General features: G+C 40.9%; 1 protein-coding gene across 1 annotated transcript in view; it reads left to right on the top strand.

The window, feature by feature from the left end:
- LOC126399217 (kelch-like protein 29) overlaps window positions 1–21519 on the top strand; it is a 359560-nt gene that overhangs the window by 1832 nt on the left and 336209 nt on the right. Inside the window, exon 2 of the mRNA XM_050059067.1 lies at window positions 20349–20422. The gene's annotated coding sequence lies outside the window, so the exon portion shown is untranslated. The remainder of the gene's footprint in view (window positions 1–20348; window positions 20423–21519) is intronic.

The raw sequence follows: 21519 nt of genomic DNA, 5'->3' as shown, positions 1-21519 counted from the left end.
ATTTTGAAATTACCCGAAGGCATTTATCCTATTAGTAAAGGCCAAGCGAAAAACGACTCCTGTTATGGTCAGCAAATTACAATACTGTAGCTCAAGGCTGTTTATTTTATTCTTATTCACACATTTTTTCCAAGAGCTCTTTTGCAGGGTAAGGAGTTCATAATTTGATTGGTGCGTATTATTACCAGGCTGTAAATAAATACAGGGGAGGCAGGCAGGACAGAAATGCTGTACAGTAGTGTATTCTTGTACTTGGATGAAGTTGTGATCCGCTGCCTTCGCCTGCGGTGATGGACTGTAGTTTAAAGGAGTCCAGAGAACAGAAGCTGTGCCAAGCTCCCCAACAAACATGACCGCGGAAAGTCAGGTTCTCAGTGTTGTTTTTTTTCTCATGTAACAAGAGTCAGATAAACATAATGATGCCTCGGCTGGTGCGAGGCAGGCAACGGCTCGGAGGAGATGGAGCCATTTCCACTGGCTTCCTTTTTAAGAATGCACATATAAGGCTTGTGTTTATCTGCACCCCACTCTCCAAAGGAAAATATTAATGTGCGAATGTAGCCGGCAATTACGCTGATTCTGGTGGAGCGGTGGGTATTAGAAGGCCAATCTGGACCATCCCGCCCCCATTGAAACGAAAAGGAAGAGCAATTGTGCGCACTTTATGCCTTTGCGAGACAATGAACTCCATTTTCTACTAGTTTAAAAATGTCTTCTTTTTTTTGGCAATCACACAGACATGCTCCAGCTCGAGACTTTTAGCCAATTTCCTGTAATTAGAGTTCTTTTTTTTTATAGGTACTTTGAGTCTGTGTAGGCTATCTGCGTGTCCAGGGGCGTAACTCTGGTTTGAAAAGTGGCAGGGACACAATAAAACGGGAGGTCTAGGGGTCCTTGCCCAGAAAAAAAAAAATGTGGTAGCAAATGTAGCCGGCAATTAGGCTGATTGCGGTGCAGCCTGAACCATCCTGCCCACATCAGAATGAAAAGGAAGAGCAATTGTGCATCTTTAAAGCCTTTGTGAGACAATGAACTCCATTTTCCACAAGTTTAAAAACGTAGTTTTTATTGTAATCACACAGATGTGTTCTGGCCCAAGAATTTTATCACATATTCTGTACATTTTATTAGCTATTTTAATAGGTAATTTGAGTCTGTGTAGGCTATCTGTGCATCCAGGGGCGTAACAATGAACTCCATTTTCTACAAGAGTCTTCCCCCAGAAAAAAATTGATGTGATTTAAATCCCATTTCCTGCATCTCTACATACATTTAGGGACGACAGTCACTAATACTAGGGCTGACCCGTATCCCTAGAAGCTTTGAACTTTGCTATGGTAATCAGTGTCCAAATCAGTATTCAGGTGCTTTGTTTATTATCTACACCATTATCCAAAAGATCCCAAATAGCCCACAAATGAAAAAATAGTAATCTAATATAATTCATCATGTATTAACTTTAAATATTAGTTATTATCAGACAAGGACATTTAAACTTAGTGATAGGGTTAGTTTTTTGATTCCAGCAGTATGACCCTCTATGACGGGATTACAGATTCGATAGCAAGTATCTGGATAAAAAAGTCTGGAAACTGACACATCATAAATTTAGAACAAGCTCAGCAAATCACCTGAAAACTGTAAGTAACAGCTGCATTCTTTTTTTCTAGCTATTATGGCTAATGTTTCTGTGACCTGCCAACAAAGGCTCATTGTCATGTTTTAGGTGCAAGGACTAAAAAAATGATGTTTAAAAATCATACTAAATATGCTCCTCCTCTCTGGCTTTCTTATTTTATTTCATTTATATTTTTTGACTATATCAGAGCAAAGTTCTGTATTTATTTAACTGTTATGTAACCAGAAAAACTTGAGATTAAAAATCTCTTTTTGAAGAGGGTCCGGGCCGAGACAGGCCGCAACATAAGTTACAGACAGAAAACACAGAACAAAAATACAGAATCAAAAAATATACAGCTCTAAAACAAGCAATATGAAACACAAAATGAGATAACTACAAAGAAAAGCCAAAAAATATGTTAATATATACTGGAAATGAACCATAAAAACGCAAAAAACTACACATGACTACAAAGACCAGCTAAGACACAACGTGACATTGGCATATAGAAGATTGTGTACAGAAATACTGCAACAGAGGTTTGAAACGACTGAGAGGACGTAAATGACGTAAATGCTCGCCTGCCAAAGTCTGTACTGTACGTAAGCTCTGTACAGACAATAAAAACATTTCTTGCGAACAGAGAGCATAGCCATTTTTAATTTTTTGCTTTATGTACACATAAGTATACCGGAAGTCGCCCAAGAATAGTTTTGTAGACAAGAGAATGGCAATGAAAAAGTCTACGATATGTAAGGAGAGCCAGCCGACCCTAGCGTACAGGATACAGTGATGAGTTAGTGGCCTATAGTTGGTCATAAATCTCAATGCACCATGGTACATAGAATCCAAAGCATGCAGCTTCCTTAACATTCTCAGCCAGGGTTTGACGCCCGGCAGACAGCAGCATATCAAGCACGACTTTTGTGGTTAGAAAAATAAGATCTTGGAAGTGCGGGGGACACAAACATGGATATTATTTACCTGTAAAACAAATGCAGAGGTTGACGGCTGTTCAAAAATAACTGCAGAGATGCAGTGTTGAGCACAAGCAGGAAAAGTACAAGCTCTTTCGGTCATTTCTTTGTTGTTGGCTGCTTACCTGGCTAAAATCTTTGTTGGGAGCTGAGGAGATAATGATCATACATACGTGGCTACAAAGAAAAGCCTCCACACACACTAGGATCTCACACTCTATTTTAATTGAGTGTGAGATTCTAGCCTGTGTGGAAGCTCGTCTTTGTGTTGTTGGATAGAAGATGTTCAATAGATTGTGAGGAGAGAAATAAAAAAATTCTGTAGTCATTTGCACCACTTTCATATGTCAGCAATCGAAAAGCTCTGGTGTTGTGATCAAATTTCCGTAGTCTATTCCGCTGATGACAAGCAATGAGGTGGCATTGGGAAAATAATTTTAGTTAAAACGATCTAGGTTATATCTAATTTTTCTCCCGGAGCATGAGTCACGCAGGTTACACACACACACACACACACACACACACACACACACACACACACACACACGGCCTGCCTGCGTCAGGGTAACTTAACTGTCTCTGTTGACTTTAAACTCAGTGTTGCTTTGTGGAATTTTAGCGTTTTTCTCCGACATCAAAGAAGAGGAATCCTTTTGTTTGTGATTTTCAGATGGCACTTAATCCGTGAGAATACTGTAAGAGCCTCTTGAACCTGGAGTGCATGGTGTTGTTGCACTGCACCTAGCACACAGACATGAAGCTAATTATAACCACAAGTAAAATTGAGTGCAGAGGAGGGGCTCGAGCAGCTGCAGCACATTTCATAATTTTTGGGTGAAATAATAATAAGTTATCTAATGCGAGCAAGAAGAGCCACATTGTTTTATACTACACTGTAAAAAGAAACAGTTTGTTTTAACTAAAAAGGGTGAGTGTTGAAGCAGCTTTAAATATTAATTTGACTGAATTTGAGAAGACAAATGTCGTAGTTTTGTAATGATTCAACTTGTCTTTTTAACGTCAGTTAGTGTAAATCTTTAAGGCAGCCTGGACACTTAACTTTTTAAAGTTAAAACAAATAGTTTCTTTTTAAAGTGTGTACACTATGAAACCTCATTGTCTTTGTTGGTCGAGTTTGTTAGTTTTAGGCAAGAGGAGTGAGATTAGTTAGGTAAGACTGTCAGGGTCATGCCTTCACCACCTTTGGAAAAATTAATGTGTGTACAGCAAACATTAAACTACTGCCAGTAGATGGTTAGCTTAGCTTAGCTTAGCTTAGCCTGGCACATAGCTCCCTTTGAAGCCGCAGTGTGTTGTGTTGCACAGCTTAAACAAAGTGGACACAGTATGGAGGGGTGGGCGATATGGCCCTAAAATAATATCACAATATTTCAGAGTATTTATGCGATAACAATATAAGAAATTAATAAAATAAATACTATTAATTAAAGAAAATAGAATTGTGACAAAATAAGTGATATAGTTTTACAGTTTTCCTTAAAATATTCTGTAAAAACTAAAATGATCTCTCATTTCGTTAGTTTGTGAACAACAACAGTAACTCAGAGTGAGATTCGGATTCTGTTACAATATTAATCGTTCAACTAAATCAAATCTGAAGCTGACTGAGTTCCCTCTGAGCAGTAAGTCACTAAAAGAGTCTGAGAAGTCCGGGGCTGTTCATAAAACATTCATTACGCCACAGTTTATTCCACACTACTGAAGCTGCTCCTCTTTTTGGAACCACCACGGAGTCGGTAATAATTTTGCCTACCGCCATGCTTGTTGTTGCCGTGGGTAACAGTATGACGTCAATATGTCAACAAGTCGAAATCTTGGAAGTGTCACGATATGTATTTTTAACGTGATATTAAAACTTATTGCGGTATTATCATTAACAAGATGATAGTACAGTGTTTGACATTGATTGTACCCACAGCAGTCAAGCAACAGCTTCTGCTGGGGTACGGCAACACCACTTGGACAAACAACATGCAGCACTGCAATGCATCATATTACTAGAACCAAGGTGTTTGAATTCTTGTGACTCCTATTGTTCTTGTCACAGAGTCCAAATAATGTTTCCCAGTGTAACCCAGCTCTTAGACGCAGTGTAAGCAGGGGTCTTGGATTGGCACCCCTTAATGTCACTGTAACCTTTCCCAACATATTCCTGTTGTTCTGTACTCGTACTTGTTTTTGTTCCACTTGAAGCTGTCATTTGAATTTCCCCCGGCGAGCACTGCATTAAGAAATGGAGCCTATCCTCAACAGATTGCTGCAGCCACATCAGTGGAGCACACAGGTAGCTGAGTGCAGCATGCTTATCAAGGCACTAGCATCTTTTTAATTTTTTCTCCCCTTTTCAAGTAGTCACACTGAAGTGGCGAGAGCGGCAGTAAAATGACAGCAGGACCAAACATAGATTATCTCTACCTGTTGGAGACAACAGCCGCATCCGAGCTTCACCCACGGCCCGCGGTCTGTTAATTGCTCTGAAGTGGCAGCACTGAAACAAGCTGGGTTTAACTCAGACATTTAGAAAGATCCGGCCTCTCATTGATCATGGTGGGTTTCAGGATGTCCTGGCCGTGTTTGTAAGCGAATCAAAGGTAGCTGGTTTGATAGCAAAAGAGTTGCGAGAATGCTTGATCTGTCTTGAGTTGGTTGACTGTGTGCAGCTTTGATATCAAGGTGATGAAGGAGTTTACAGTGAAAGGAGGAGGGTAGGATGTAATTTCCCTCTAAGATGAAGCAGATTGAGGTCATCTTTTTTTGCCATTAGGTGCTTTCACAGTAACACCTGTAAATAATTTGTGGAGTTTGGAGTTTCTGTTAATACTGTTTTTTATTTTAGTTCTGCAGCCAGGATATATGGTGAGCTTTTGAGAAACAGTGCTACTGTGAGGAAGAATTGGAGTTATCCCTCAAAACAAAAAGGTGTGACACCCCTTTACTAAGGACAATAAAGATGTTCTTGGTTCACACATTTAAGGGTGGATGTTTCATCTTTATCCAGTGGTGCAGAATCAGTCTTCCACTATTCCCACTGCAGCCTTTACGCCTCCCTTATTGCATTTGGGTGGCAGTGATATCTTTGCTTGGATATGCTGCTGAATATTTAGCATCAGAGGTTATTACAAAGCATAATATACTTGCTAATGTACACGGGGCAAGAGGCCACGAGCAAACGCTGTGCTTCCCAAGCTCTTTAGAGATCAGTGAACTATGAAAGGCAGTCTCTTCAGCTGCCCTCTTGAACACAGTCACTGAAGGGCTAGTGATGCTGGTATCATATTTCTAAAAAGCCTGCAGTTTCCCTGTACAGAGACCCAAATGGTCTCAGAATGCACTAAGCTGTGAACCTCCTACGTCCATGGAGATTCGAGTCGCTAGCTCCCTTTCAAATGTTTCTTTGTGCTATTTAAAAAACAGCTTTTAAAGTCTGAAACCAAGACGTTTCAATAACATTTGGTCGGAGGTGCAAATTTATTTTTAATGGCCTCTTTTTGGTGGATAAAATATGACCCTTTTAATGAATTACCATATAAATTGAACGGCATATTATTTAAGTATTTGGAGTATTTTGCACTTACATTAGGCAGTCCCTCCAGAATTTTGCAATCTTTTTTTGGGTTAGCTGCACCCTGAAATGCCTGATTTCACGGCAGCTTTTGAAAAAAATTTGCGAGGCATGTTTAGATTTTTTAACCTTTTTAGTTTTCGTTAAAATTGCAAAAATAGTTGAAATGTTTTTGTATAATTAGTTAAAAATCAAAGTTAACTTGTTCCAGTGCGAATAAAACTGCACATTGTGAGTTTGTGATTTATACTACACTAACGATACCACCAACCCTGCATATTTAACCTAACTCACCTTGATTCTCATAGCACAGCCTCTGTCATGGCGATTTGTCTTTACTGTTGTCCACATGTTGAAGCCATTCTCCAGGTGTGTTTTGCACATTTATTGCCAGTCGATGACTTTCGTTTCGTTTTTGCAGGAAAGTTTACCCCCACTTTTGTGCAGAACATTAGAAAATTGCCTTACGTGGTCTTTAGTAGGGCTGCAACCAATGATTATTTTCATTGTCAACTAATCTGTCGATTATTTCTTCGATTAGTCGACTAATCATTTTATCGAAAAGTGTTAAAATGTTGAAAAATGTCGGTCTGTCTCTCCCAAACCCCAAAATGTCATCTAATGTCTTGTTTCGTACTCACGCCAAAGGGTTTTAGTTCACCGTCATGGGAGAGTGTGTAAAGCTGCAAATATCTGAATGTAAGAGATGCAATAGGAGTATTTTGGGGTACTTTTATAGTACTTTTCTATGAAAATGACTCAAACCGATTAGTCGACTACTAAAATAGTCACCGATTATTTTAATAGTTGATTAGTCATCGATCAATCTGGAAATCCATCAGTAAAAAAAACAAACAAACAAAAAAACCCATTTTTTTTTTCTTCTTTTACTTCTGGAGGCACAGCCCGGAGTTTTTCGACTAACGGAAGTGCAGGGGCCTCGGCGATCGCTCATGCCCTTCACTTCCGGCGGTGCCCCCCGGGAATCGCCGTGTTGTTTACAAATACTTCGGGTAGAAAACCAGCAGAGTTTAGCTATATATCACATTTTTCACGTCACTATATCACCGTTTAGACTAATCTGATGTTTGTAAAGTCTATAAACACAATGATTGAACATTGCTATTTCTGTGTGCACATTTTGTAATTAATAACATGGTTATCGTAGATTAGCTGGGCTAACCGTTAGCTGTTAATGTTAGCCGTTAGCCGTGTCTGTAATAACCATAGACTGTATAAAAATAAGGTAATAACTCAATAAACGGTCCGTGAATAAAATATTTTTTCCAGCGGATATCTTAGTTACAACATGATTGAGCTAGCAAAGCAGTTTTGTGTTGATATGTGTGGTATTTATTCAGTTATGGGAAATCACGATGTCTAGAAAGCAGCAGTGGCAGTAGCAAAGCTAACATCAGGACGTCATCTGTTAAAAGCCTCCCGTTGTCGGATACGACATGAAACTACTCCAGTTAGCTCAATCATGTTGTGACATCCGCTGGAAAAAATTTTTTTTTTCACGTTGACGAGACAGAGTTTTGGGTGGAGCGGTTGCTATGGACGTGGAGCTTGCTGTTTCTGTCGGTACACATCTCCTGGGGACACCTGTACGTCTCGGCCACGCCCCCTCCATTGTGTGGCTAAAGCGCACCATCGTTCGTTGGATTTATCCTCCACTATCTTCTACTTTTCAATCCATTTACTTGCAAAAAGCCCACAAAAGAAAAGAAAAACCAACCAGTGATAACAGCCTTGGTGAAGTGTGTACTCCTCTGTGGATCCATCAGTGTTGTTCAGCTCTATACTCTGCACATACATGTCACAGTTGTCGAGAGCCGTGCATTAGCCCTTGCCATAGTGTTACTGTGGCCTTAATATTTTCTATGTAGTCCATCAGCTTCGCTTTCCAGGAAGGAGAGCCAGGCCGCGCTGCCCGACAAAATGCAGGGACTCATTAGGCCCCGAGCAAGCAAGCTGACACCAAGAGCCAGGGCCAAGGGCCATACTTACCAGATAAGGACCCAATTCCAAATTTACCCATAGCTTTAACCCAGTGTCATTCCATGTAGTGTTTGGAAATATTTGGTTTCCTGGAGAGAAAAAAAAGCCTCTCTGAGAATAAAAAGTGAAGCCATTACCATAATTTTAATACCCACACTATTTAAATTCACTGGACATGTTTGGGGACAGGGTGAGGATTTGGTTTGGACTCGGGGCCTGTGAGGGTTTGTCTCGGGGGCCCCTGCAGTCTGTGAGTCTGCTGTGTGGCGAGAGGCTCCGTGGGGGGCAGGTTAAGCCTGTTAGCCCCGTATGATGACGCTGCAGGTTTGCTCTACGGATGGGGGACGAGATGGGAAGGAGGTGGACATGGAAAATCGTTTCTGTCTTGTAGCTCATCACCAGCGCCACAACTACCGCTGTGTTGTGTTGTTTATGCAGGCTCCCATTAAGCCTGGCTACAGTATTTCTGCTCTGTGGCTATCCGACAGCCACAGCTCCCCTGACATCTCTTTTATGAACCTTAGTCATTTTAATAAGGTGTATTTTACTATCTTATCTGTACTTTGGAATAAACATCATCTATAATGAAATCTAAAATCTATTCTCAGTATGTCTGGCCTGTTAAAAATGCAGAATATACCAGACATTATTTAAGAGTGCATTGGCCCTTAGAAGGACATGGATGTATTATGTAATAATTTATTTGAAATTGAATAATTGAATCTGCCTTGAGGAAAAGCGGGGCTTTAAAGAGAGGCCTGCTGGAACAGGTTTTCAGGTGGAATGTCAGGCTGGAACCAGCTCTGTCCGCTTGAGGCAAACCAGACTTCAAATTACTTCAAGAGGAAAACAAATTTCACCGGTCACTGAAGTCACTTGAACTCATTTCCCCCCGCCTTTCTTCTCAGAAGCATGGGAAATTACAATAAAACTATTTGAGCTCGCTGTCACTCGAGTGGTGCCACTACATAACAGCGGTATATAGTTTATGTGCTGCAGCAATTCCACTGCGGAGTTGTTTCCTTGATTTTGTCATTTGTCTCGGTATTTGCAAGAAAACAAAGCATATTAAATATTTGATATCAAGCAGGCTTTCCGAGTAATCTCCTGAAATCATTATGACCATTATACATTATAAAGAATAACCAGAACTGACAGGTTTTTGTTTGCCTGCATCTTGTAATATCGCTGCTTCTTTATCCTCCAACCACACGTGTTGTTTTCGAGGGATCTGCTCATTCTGCGACTGTAAAAATCTAAATCAGTTATCTCCAGTAAGGAGCGAATATGTAAATAGTTCACATTTAATGGAAGTACACACAACAGCGTCTTACAGCCATGTCTGATTTGCATACTCCAACAGTGCTAGTTGAAAGGTGGCTTTTGAGTTAAGAGGATACATAAATAATATGTTTGCGGGAGGTGTGATGTGCATCTGTATTAGCATCCTATTTACAACCTGTTTTCCTTAGCCTGGATGTATCTTTCCAAGGACTGGAGCAGCTTATAAAATATTGGCCCCATCCCAGCCACCTAATGCTGTGATGCATGTTCTCCAGCTTTGATTAATTCATGTTGGCAGTAGACTTTGCCTGTATAAATGCCTGCGGCAAAATGACCAGGGTCATTAATTGTATTAAATAATTACTGCACGACATCTGGCGACAAATAATAATGGAAACAGGCTGTTTTTATTTGCAGACTGTTTGCTTAAATGAGCTCTCGCTGTCTGTCAGGGGGGTCCAGCTGTTGCTATTGATACACAGTCAATGAAGAAAAATTGTATGTTGTCACATTCACTTGTGTTAGTAGGGATGCACCAATGTATCGGCCGAACGTCACTACTGGCCGATATTTGCCTTGTTGACTGCTGTGAACCTATAGAGACAGTCTGTATTCATAGGAACACCCACAATACGTCACATCCTAAAACAGCGAGGAGGAAGACAAAGCAATTGCTACACTGGGGAAGAGTTCTGTGAGGCTTTCTGCACATCAGATATACAAAATTTTTCAACGTGGACCTTATTTTTCCACATTTTTGTGTCCAAGTGACTAATGGGAGCAAGATTTCTGTTCACACTGTTAACTTTCGTCCATTGACTTGTTTTTGCCACTGACAGGCTCAGATTGTTGTACTAAGTGTCTGACAGGTTATGGAGAAGGTCTCTACAGAGTAAGATCATTTTTGTTTAACCAGCAACAGCCCTGAAATTACTATCGCAATACCCTCCAGACTCCAGTTAAATAAACAGTAATTTTACCATCGTGAAACACACACATTCACAGTCGAGAGAAACAATATAAAACCCACAAAACCCGTCTTGGTTTGTCTTTTTACTAATTCAGCAATCCCCATCTGTGGTTTGGTCGAAATAAACCTTTAATTCACCCAGTTAGATGTGAAAATACGCTGCCTCTATACATGCTAAAATAACTGTTTATTTCAATGGAGTCTGGTGAATTTGGAGATGGCGATTTCCAGGCTGTTTCTAGTGAAACGAAAAGGATTTAATGTTAAGTTCACTTTTTCCAAACAGTGTTAAGATTGTTCAAACAGTGTTAAGGTTGCCGCACTGTGTGTCAATCCCTGCGTGATATAGCACATCATTAAAACATAACACTAGGCTGATGGTGTTGAGTAATGTTAGCGCCCAAAATTGTGCATGAAATTCACTAAATTATATTAGTGAGGGTAGTAATATTGTTGTAACTTTAATTGGTGGTGGTGTGCCCGCTTTCAGCTTTTTAGTTTTGGACCTTTTTCCACTTCACAGACCAAACAATTGACAAAAGTTAGCCACAGTTAGCTAGCGGAAAACTGGTAGCTTATATGAACTTAGTTCTAGGTTCTTTTCCTTGGTGGTAGCGTATCCCACAACAAAGCATCTTTTAGGCATTTGTGTTTTGTTAGCTAGCAGATGGAAGTGACAAGGAGCTAATACAATACATAATACTGTGGCTCAGAGGTAGCGCAGGTTGTCAGCTAATTGGAAAATTGGCAGTTCGATCCGCGGCTCCTCCAGTCCGTATGTTGAAGTGTCCTTGGGCATGATACTGAACCCAAATGCTCCCTGTGTTTGTTCCATTGGTGTGTGAGTGTGTGTGAATGCTTACTGAGTAGCAGGTGGCAGTGTGTACGGTAGCCTTGGCCACCAGTATGTGTGTGTGAATGGGTTAATGTGACAGGTAGTGTAAAAGCGCTTTGAGTTGTCAGAAGACTAGAAAAGTGCCATACAAGTGCAGTCCATTCATCTACAAAGTCAATGGAGAATGATAGATTGTTTTGACCCTCCAGTGTGTGCTCTGTCTCTATCGGCAAAGAAGATGGCATTAACCGGTGACAGTGGTGGATATTTTTTCCAGTTTTGCACAGGCTAAAAAGCAGAGCTCGAGACGAACGGTCTCCCTTCGCCCCAGGGATGAGAAGAGATCTTCCCTGGGACGCCTTCCGCACGAAAAATCTCAGTGGACTCACTATCGTAGCATCAGGGTACGCACCCTATTGATTCAAGATTAACTTTATTGTCCCACAAATTGGGAAGTTTGTCTTGGGCTCTTCACCCATGCTGCAGCCATAAAACAAAAAATTCAGCATAGTACAGAAACAAATCAACATTTTACACCAAATAAAACGACAAACAAAAATTAAATAAATAAATTAAAAAATAACAACGGCTAAAAACGTTGTTTCCCTGATAATGCCACATCTTGAAAAACAAATCCGTGTTAAAGTTGGCAGCAGGTGAGCTAGTTAACATTAGCTGTTAGTAGCTGTTAGCAGCTGTTGGCTGGCCCGTACAGCTCCCAGAGGCTGCATTGAGTTACATTATGATGCGTTCATGCGCATATTAGAATGAGAATTAGGCGAAGGTGAATTAAAACAAAATCTTGATGTGTTCAAATGTAATCTTGTAAATTTAGTTTTCTGGTGAAAAACTTTGTGAGAATTGTTGATGCTTTCACAGCACTATAAAATAGATATTAGAGAGGGAATTATTATATATTATATATAGTAAGAAAGGCTTTTGAGGCAGTTTTTTTTTAAGAAAATGATAGTTTGATGAAGGACTGCATGACTTTAAAACAGTTTTGTTGTTTTTTAATAGTGATTTCTTTGTTTCCGTGGCACAAAATGGGGAATAAATGACAACAAAAACAAAATAAAACCCTGGTATCAGCTACACAACATCAGCAACATCTGTATCGGCCCAGAATTTCACCATCGGTGCATCTCCGGTGTGAAGGGATATAAAACAACAACAGCAAAGTAGCAGTCACAGGGACATTGCTCATACTGCTGCCTCCACTCAAATAAAAAACCTTGTTACTTAACCTCTCTTTACATCCTCACAGTTCATTGGAGTGGACTCAAAAGTCAGACGATCGCCGCTCATATCTGCAGCCAAGGAAATGAACAGTGAAAAATCATAGAGAAGTAAACTCCTGCTTGGACGGACATGAAGGGCAACGTTCCAGCTCGGCCGCCGTGCAGCTCGTATATTTTATGCGTTGCGCTTTGGCTGTTTGTTGTATTCAAAGACACAGACATTTGGCCGCGATAAAAGTGACCATAATGTTAATAAGGCAGCGGCTGAAGGTGGCATTGTAAAGCTATCTTTTGTCATTGCTCCATGCCTGTGGGGCCTCAGTGTAATTTTATAGCTTTTCCCGAGCAGACATTTCTATTTCTCAGCATTTGCAAGATAGGCCTATCCATTCCCTTCTCGCCGGACACAAAATCATTGGTGCTTGGAAAAGAAGCCTTTTGATTTTATGAGAGAAATCTTTAAACCGTGGTTACGCCAGTCAGTGGTCATTTGGCAGTCTGGCTGACACAAAGCTGCTCAGAGTTGGCAGGTTCAGGAGCAGACCTCTCCTTTGTTCCCCTGGTCATTTAAGAAATCTCAAATTTTGAGACAATACCTTCACTCTGAAATGATTAGTCCACTTAGAAAAGGCTCCCACAGCCTTCTGAGAACGGAAGCAATGTGAGAGCAGCCAAGTTTGATTATTAATGGCGGGTCTCTATCTCTCAGGCCCTAATTGGTCTCTGCTGATTGCCGAGCATTCTGATTAAGAAATGCCATTAAAATTGATGTATTATGCTTCCAAGTGTTTTTCACAGTTAGATAGCTCCTTCAATCAATCGATAATTACATAGATGATTCATTGCTGGGGCTCATTTTGACAAGTTTACAATAATTGCCATGGCACAACTTTTTTCATACGTCCTGTGAATAAGAGAGAGTGGCTTCTGGTGTGAAATAAATTGAAATCATTTCTCTGATAATGTGTTAATGCTGTAGCAAAGCCCCAGAACGATATCACAAAGTTTCAGTGTTCCACATTTATCCATATCCTGAAAGGAGATTAATGTTTTCAATTTCAGGCGTTCTCTGTCACTTATTATGAAGTATTTATCTATTACTTATCAGTAACTGTGGCAGTTTCTCATTTTATATATCATCCATTGGTGACTTCTTGGACTCAATCTGCATGTTTTTCATTACGGATATGCAAGTAGGTGATTAGAGGAAGAGGAGACAAAATATAAATCTATAGGGAGAAGTCAATGAGGTAGTTAATGATTTAGCTTTGTGTGGAGTTAATGGAAAACATCTCTAATTTCATGGCAAAGTAAACATTTTTCCTGCGGGGGTTCAACTCATTTTCTAGCAAAAAACAAAAGAAATTTTTGCTTTTGTGTACACACCACTGCTGCAAGCGGTGTTCTAGTTCAGTATAATAACTTTCGTTTACACAGGATGTCTGCAGGTCCTTAAAATGTCTTAAGACCTCTTAAATTCAATTCTAATAAATATTGAGCCTCAGAAATTGTTAAATAGTCTTAAATTTGAATTTCTGAGGTTTTAATCACCACAAACATTTTATCTGCTTTAATTTACCCATATTTTGGTTTCTGTTCGTCAGATCAGTCAAGCTCTTTGGCATGAAGGTCAGTGTTTCTGATGTTCTGTAAAAGTCAATCAGTACACATTGAGACTATTCCAACAATGTCTAACATTGGATGCTGCCCAATACATATTCAATAAATCTCTCACATCTTAGTTACTGTGTTACCTCATGGTCGCAGACAGGTTCATCAGTGATCAAACGTTTCAAGAGGTTATACCATCGTGCAATAAAAGTACTGGACCAAAGGCCATTTAGGTCACACCACTGTCTCATCCTGGGAAACCTCAACATGACACCTTTCTGCATTTACAAGCATATGTTAAGTCAAGTATTTACGTGGCCAGGCTCCTCAGGCTCTCTGTGACATGGTGCAACCATTATAGGCCTTTGGATTCTGTATTAAGAATACTACTGCAGGGAACTGTTAAGTATAGTACCAGAAGATGTCTTTCAGCCGGACGTCTTTTCTTAATGGGGTAACATTTCAAAATTAAATGGAGTTATACTGCTGTTCTTTTAAGACAATGATACTCAGCTTGCAGCCCATGGGCCAACTCTGGCTGCGACACAGTGCCAGGTGGCCCTTCTACCAGTTTCTAATTTCGAATAGAATTTAAATTAACTCACATTGGGATTATTTTGTACTTTGAATGTATATTAGGTGCCAGAGTCCTTAAAAAAGCATGAAAATTAGCTTATTTATCAAAGTAAAAGTGCCAAGGGAGGATCACTGGACCCCCCAACAGAGGTCTGGGCAAATTATTTACGTATTATTTATTAATAGTAGTTTATTAACTGACCCTTGGCCTCCTGGCATTTTGCAAAAGTGGCCCCCAGGCAAAACAAGTTGAGTAACCCTCTTATAAGATTAAAAAAAAAGTAGTATGACAGAGTTTACCTTGATGTCTGTGATCAAGTCTTATGTTTGGAAATTAGCGGTATAGCTATAAATGCTGTGATTTCTCTATGCACACTGTATTTGTTCCTATCAAATAAGTATTAAGTAAAATTAATGTAACAAATCTCTAAACCTACTACTGAACCTACTACTATTTTTGTTTTAACTTGTTCTTACCTGTTTGCAAAATGTAGATTAACTCGTTCTAATAACCATATTCCTGCACAGGACTACACACTTTCCTGTATACTTACCTGCAATGCTTGAATAAGAAAAAGATGATTAGCATTAACTTTATGTCTGATACTGGTAGACACCCATTCTACTGTAGCAGCTTATCCTAATAAGGGTTGCAGGGGGGCTGGAGCCTATCTCAGCTGACATTTGGCGAGAGGCGGGGTACACCCTGGACAGGTCACCAGACTATCACAGGGCTGACACATAGAGACAGACAACCATTCACACTCACATTCACACCTACAGACAATTTAGAGTCACCAATTAACCTGCATGTCTTTGGACTGTGGGGGGAAGCTGGAGCACCTGGAGGAAACCCACACTGACACGAGGAGAACATGCAAACTCCACACAGAAGGGCTCCCCCACTCGGGTTTGAACTAGGAACCCTCATGCTGTGAGGCATCAGTGCTAACCACTGCAAAAATAAAAAGCCGTGAAAAATCAAGCTAGTGCCAAAAGCTGCAGTTCCTCTAATGGCCACATGAGGCTGGCTCCCAGAGTGAGTCAATCCCCGTAGACCCTCATGTTAAAATGCCATTCAAAATCAGAGACCACAAACCAGTGGGTGACATCACAATATCTACATCCATTATTTTTAGTCTATGACTCATATAGAGTACCTTTGTCATTAAAAGTTGTATAATGAGTGTTTTTAGTAGTTTTAATTACACTTAGTAATGTGAGGTGTACAGCAGAACATAATGTATTTTGGAACAACATTTATGACAAGTTCTTTAAATATTTCTAATACATGCCCAGTTGGACACTAACTTTTAATGAGATTTCACTTGGTATTATTTTGGCAGTGTTACATAAACAACCATATGTCAGTTTTTTGCTTTTCTCGACTCGGTCTCCGTGCAACAGCAGCAGCTTTTAAGCTCCATAAACTGATGGTGGAAAGAATTGGTTTTATATCAGCGGGCTACTGTCTTTTATCATACTCTCGAGGAAGGTTTGGCAAGGTAGCTGTTTCCATTCTTGCACAATCATCACAATGGAAATCAGACTTTCTTTTTTTTCTTTTACAGGAATAAAGAAACATGACTTTCTCCCACCATTTTTCATCCTAAAAGGAAAAATGCAGTCAAAATCACGCTCTGCAGACTATTAAGTTTGACGTGATGTGTGTGACTTGGAAGTAGAGTCAGCAAAACATGATGAATGAGCGTTCAATAACATTTCGCTTTCTGTAAAGGTTTCCCTGTCTGCTTTGCCTCAGACGTGTGGTGCTACGCTGCAGCCCATCCTGAGAGCTGTCTATAGCATCAGTGTTTTATTTTGAAGGAGAGCAGATCCTTCAACTTTCTTGCTCGTTTTTTTTAAATCATTTTTGGCAGCGTACCTTAAGGAGACAGCAAGAGCAAAAAGAAATGTACCTGCACATCAGAAAAACGTCAAACACAAATGGTATGACTGTAACTGTCCAGCATAATCAAAGCCTGTCAGTGCCTTGCTCAAAGACTCTTAAGATTTGCCCAGTTATCCATCGGGGTTTGTGAAATCCAAGGGTGGATTTTTCTGCTTTTCAGGCTGCTGCATTTCATCAGATTGTAGCAACTGATGAGGTTTTTTATTCCGATGAAGTGGCTCTAATTGACCTTTTTGCTCGCCTTCAATCTGCCTCATCTACCTCCACTCCAGTAAAAAGATGCCCACATTTCCCAGAATGACTTTCAAGAACTCCAGGAGAGCATGAAAATGCCCGAGGATTTCAGCAGTGGGTTTTATGTGTTGGTAGAGAAAAAAAAAAGCAGTAATCCAAGTGAAGGCAGAGTGAGATGTTTTCTAACTAAGAGAAAGCAGGACTCGCAGGCTGAATCCAAATGTCCACCCTCCGGACTCGCGGATTTCGGCCGTGTGTACTATGACGTGTTCGCTGTGATCACGTAAACTCTGCGAGGGCGCGAGACTCCAAAGACGCTGACAGACAGGCCTTGAGTCTGTTTCACTCGTTGCCGTGGAAACGTTCCAGTCATGTATTGCTGCTGTCACATTCCTCGTGCAAGTTGATGAATAGTGTCTGCTCCTCCGTCCCTGCAGATAACAAGATATAAATCCCATATATAGTGAACAGACTGATATTCATATATTTGTTTACAGCATATAGGCTGCGCACATTCATAAATTGGGTATTACTTACAGTGGAAGACCTTCTGGTGTTGTTTTGTGGCCATTTTTTCTAAGCCTATATATTTGGCATTACACTGCACAGCTATTACAGGGAGGCTGCGGTAATAAAATGCATTTTGATTTCCTCTATAGCCTAAACTTATACGTATTTCTGATTTCCTTTAACTGCTTATCCTTATGTGAGGTTGCAGTGTGCTGGAGCTTATCCCAGCTGGAGCAGGTCACCAGACTATCACAGGGTTAAGACAAAGACACAGACAACAATTAGAGCTCACATTCACACCTACGGCCAATTTAGAGTCTCCAATTAACCTGTATATCTTTGGAGTGTGGGAGGAAGCCGGAGTACCTGGAGGAAACCCACTCTGACACGAGGAGAACATACAAACTCCACACAAAAGGGCCCTGGACGGTGGTCAGATTAGAACCCAGAACCATCTTGCTGTGAGGCAACTGTGTTAACCACTACACTACCATGCCGCCCTGCATCATGATCAAATCAAATCAAGTTTATTTATACAGCACATTTAGAAACAACCGAAGTTGACCAAAGTGCTGAACAAAATAAAAGAATGACACACAAATATAAAATCATAACTTCGTAACTAAAGTTTAACTGACTAGTATTTCTGGTACCGACTAGCAAGGGTAGCAACGTTTAATCAACCAGGCGACGTATTGTGCACATCTCTAAATTAATCTACCCTGGAAATCCAGAGTTCTCGCGAGAACACAATTTGAATTTGCTCAGCGAGTCACTCTGGCAATCAGTAATGATGCTCATTACCCATGCCCTTGGAGCCGAGCTGCACCAATCACATCGGTGTATCTGATATAGGCGGGCCAGAGGCGTACTAAACAGATGACGACAGCGCTGCGACGACGAAGTCCGGAATCAGTCAGTAAACATTGCAAGATGGCTACGGATGAACACCAGTTGTTTGAAACGGCTTTGGCCGCTACAATGAACGAGTTAGACTTGGCTTTTTCTCTAAAAGAGGAACAGAAGACGGCGCTCGAATCTTTCCTTTGCAAGAAGGACGTTTTTGCTGTTTTACCGGATACGGCAAGAGTCTAATCTACCAGTTAGCTCCGCTGGTAGCGCTCTGGATACGTCACCCCGTGTATTGTTTTGATTGGTCGTAGTGTTATCCAGTTGTGTGCAGTGATATTTTCAAATGCATGCTTGGTGCCGCCCCTCGAGTTGGGCCATTTTCATTACTCATAGCCAGGCCCTAAATCTTTCTAGATTTGGGTCTGGATTTCCAGGCTAAAATTAATCAGTGAAGTCTGGTGAATTCTGCACCCAAAGCAGACTCTCTGGAAGTCTGCAGAAAGTCCAAACGAGGCCCCTTGTGGACTGGACGAATTGTTGATTTGGACGACTCTTTGCTTCCGCAGACTTCCCGGTAATGCCTCTGCATGTGTGCAAGTGCGGTGAAGTCCGGACCAGTCCAGGCGCTAGTTAATAAAAACATAGATTATAAATAAATTGTGTTTTTTGAGACAGTGCCGTATTAAGTATCTGTGAGTGGTAAATTCACTTCTCAACAGAAGAGTGAAGATAATGTTGTCTCAGAGCCTCATGGTGCAAAGTATGTCTTCCTCTGTGTGGCTGCGTGCTTGTCTGCAGCTCCCTAAGTCTGTAGCTCTCACTCCACAGCAAAATCTGGGGACCAAAATGTTCCCAAAATTACACTCCACAGCACACTGACTCGACTTGAAGCAATCTGAGCTGACTGATGAGCATCTGACGATTCAAAGCTCCGACTTTCAGGGGGTAGCCTGAATATTTAGTCACAACCCTGTGAAGGTCAAGTGTACGTAAGGGCATCTCTAGGATTTGAGGATGTTTGGGGTTTAACTTGGATTGGGAACTCACTTTTTGTCCTTAACAAGCTCTATTTTAAATTGGCTATCACTGCTATAGAATCCAACATGGCTGCATTGCATTCTGGTTTGTGGAAAAGTTGTACCTGAACTTGTGATGGATTTCTGTATGTATCATTAACACGAGAAAGAAAGCCCCTTGCTCTTCGATTGTGAGGGGATTCTAAAAAAAACTCATGTTTCCACTGGTCTTTCATTATCTGCAGTGAAAAATGTCATCCTTATTTTGTCTGAGGTACGTTTGGAATGAGAAAAATGCATCGCCACAACATTAAAATGATCCAGACTATGATTCAGTCCTTTTGTTTGCCACATTGATCTTCATTTCTTTAATTTACTGTGATTAAGTCATAATTCAAAGTCATAAATGATGCCTGCCAGGATTCTTTTGCACTTGTTTTCAACAAAAAAAATAGAAATGCCCTTGTACACTGATTGCAAACAAGACTCTTTCATACTCAGACAGACGCACACAAAGAGCGAGATGTGGTGACTTCCAAAGGCTGCCACCGCAGTGGAGTCAGATGATCGCTGTTTCTCTTTTTTTTTTTAACAAACACCACTGCTGTTGTTGCGTTGACAATGAGGGCCTTTGAAGTGTCAACCCTCTCCTTTGTCGTCATCTTAAAAAGAGCAGAGCCTTGAGTTTTGCATGTAATTATATAAAAATTTTTTATTTTCACTCAGGCATTCGTTTTGCTACTGATCCCTGGGAGCTTTCCCAACTGCAGCCATATGCCTTCAGTCTGACCTTTTCCGCTGCAGAATCATCCGGCGCGTTGACCTCTGATGTTCTCTCAGGACAGTTGGAGAGTTATTGATAGGTTCTGCACAGAAGCGTTTGTCTCTGTGGAGTCATTTATCTGTTCTCCAGACCAAAGATTACACTAATAAATCTCTTGATGCAGATTGTTCCACACATGAATGGCTTGTTTTATTTTTTTAATTTCTTTTGATTGAAGGGATGCCTGATTTTTCTCCTCATTAACAGATGGCAAGAACGAGAATATTAGGGCCAGATTTATAGTCGTTTTCATTTGTGTTTTAAAGCCTCACCATATTCACCAACTGTTATTGTTTCTGCAGGTGTAGACGGCAATACTCAAAAGATCTAATTTGTCTGTGATGAGCATCCCCATCCACCAGAGACCAAAGGTACGGTAAGATATGAAAAGCTCATTATCTTATGTCCCAATAAACATTTTATTATGCCACAGGCAAGCCACACAGCGTGATACAGAAGCACAATAACATATGAGTCAGTCATGCTCTGCCTCATCGTTTTATTGTATACCTGTTTTCCCAGAGAAACTATCCCGGACAGTTGTCATTTTACTGACATTATTATTATGTTTATCAAAAGAATAATAAATTGTATTCCAGTGTAACCCAGCAAATTCCCCTTCTCCAAATCTCGACGTGCAGCAGTTGATCCTTTGATACAGCTTACTAAGCGCACACGTTCAGGGGTGTTGGCCTGCTTTAGTGGGGGGTTGATCGTCCGGAATTATTTGATATATGGCGTCATTAATTCTGCTTGACTTCCCCTGCCGTGTCCAGAGAATGAGCTATGTCTGTCTTTGTTTCTCCTCCTGCAAAGACCTCGCAATTCTGTCAGCATGCAAAAGCAAAATCGGTCTCCAAGCAATTACAGGGTTAGAGTCTGATCTCGGGTCATTGAGAGATAGGATTACTCCTGGACTGCGGGACCCCAGGAATGTACAGACCCCTCTGGTGGTCTGCTCACCGCTGATGAAATAGAATTGAATTAATGGGGTTGCCCACTGCGAGGACTGATTAGAATGACATACTGCCTTTGATCCCTCAGCGAGGTGACCAGGCGCGGGTGCCACAGGCACATGGAGGGGGGTGGGGGTTTGGCTTTGTGTCTGTGTATGTGTGTGTGCCCGTCCTGGGTCAGTGCGTCACTGATGAGCAGGTCTCATTATGTGCGCTCTTTGCTGGAGCTCAACCCTCACTGGGGGGGCTTTAGGTGTAAAATCAGTCTGTGGGGTTTGGTTTCAGCGCGCACCGTGGCCTTTGTGGTCTGACGCTGTGGTGGTTCACGCTGTGCTCAGCTTTCACAGTTTGGCAAATTAACTGTAGAGCTGCATACATTTTGGAAAGTCTCATCTGCGATCACACCTGCAGATTGTGTTATGGAGCCGTAGTCATTTTATTTTAGTGTGATGCTGTAGGCTGTGTTCATGTGTTGAAGTGAAATAACGCAACTCATAAAACTGGAATTGTTTGTTTC

This window comes from Epinephelus moara, chromosome 12 (assembly GCF_006386435.1).
Source record: "Epinephelus moara isolate mb chromosome 12, YSFRI_EMoa_1.0, whole genome shotgun sequence".
NCBI classification, from domain to species: Eukaryota; Metazoa; Chordata; class Actinopteri; order Perciformes; family Serranidae; genus Epinephelus; species Epinephelus moara.
Note: the sequence above shows the minus strand (reverse complement) of the source record. Positions and strands in the feature narration are given on the sequence as shown.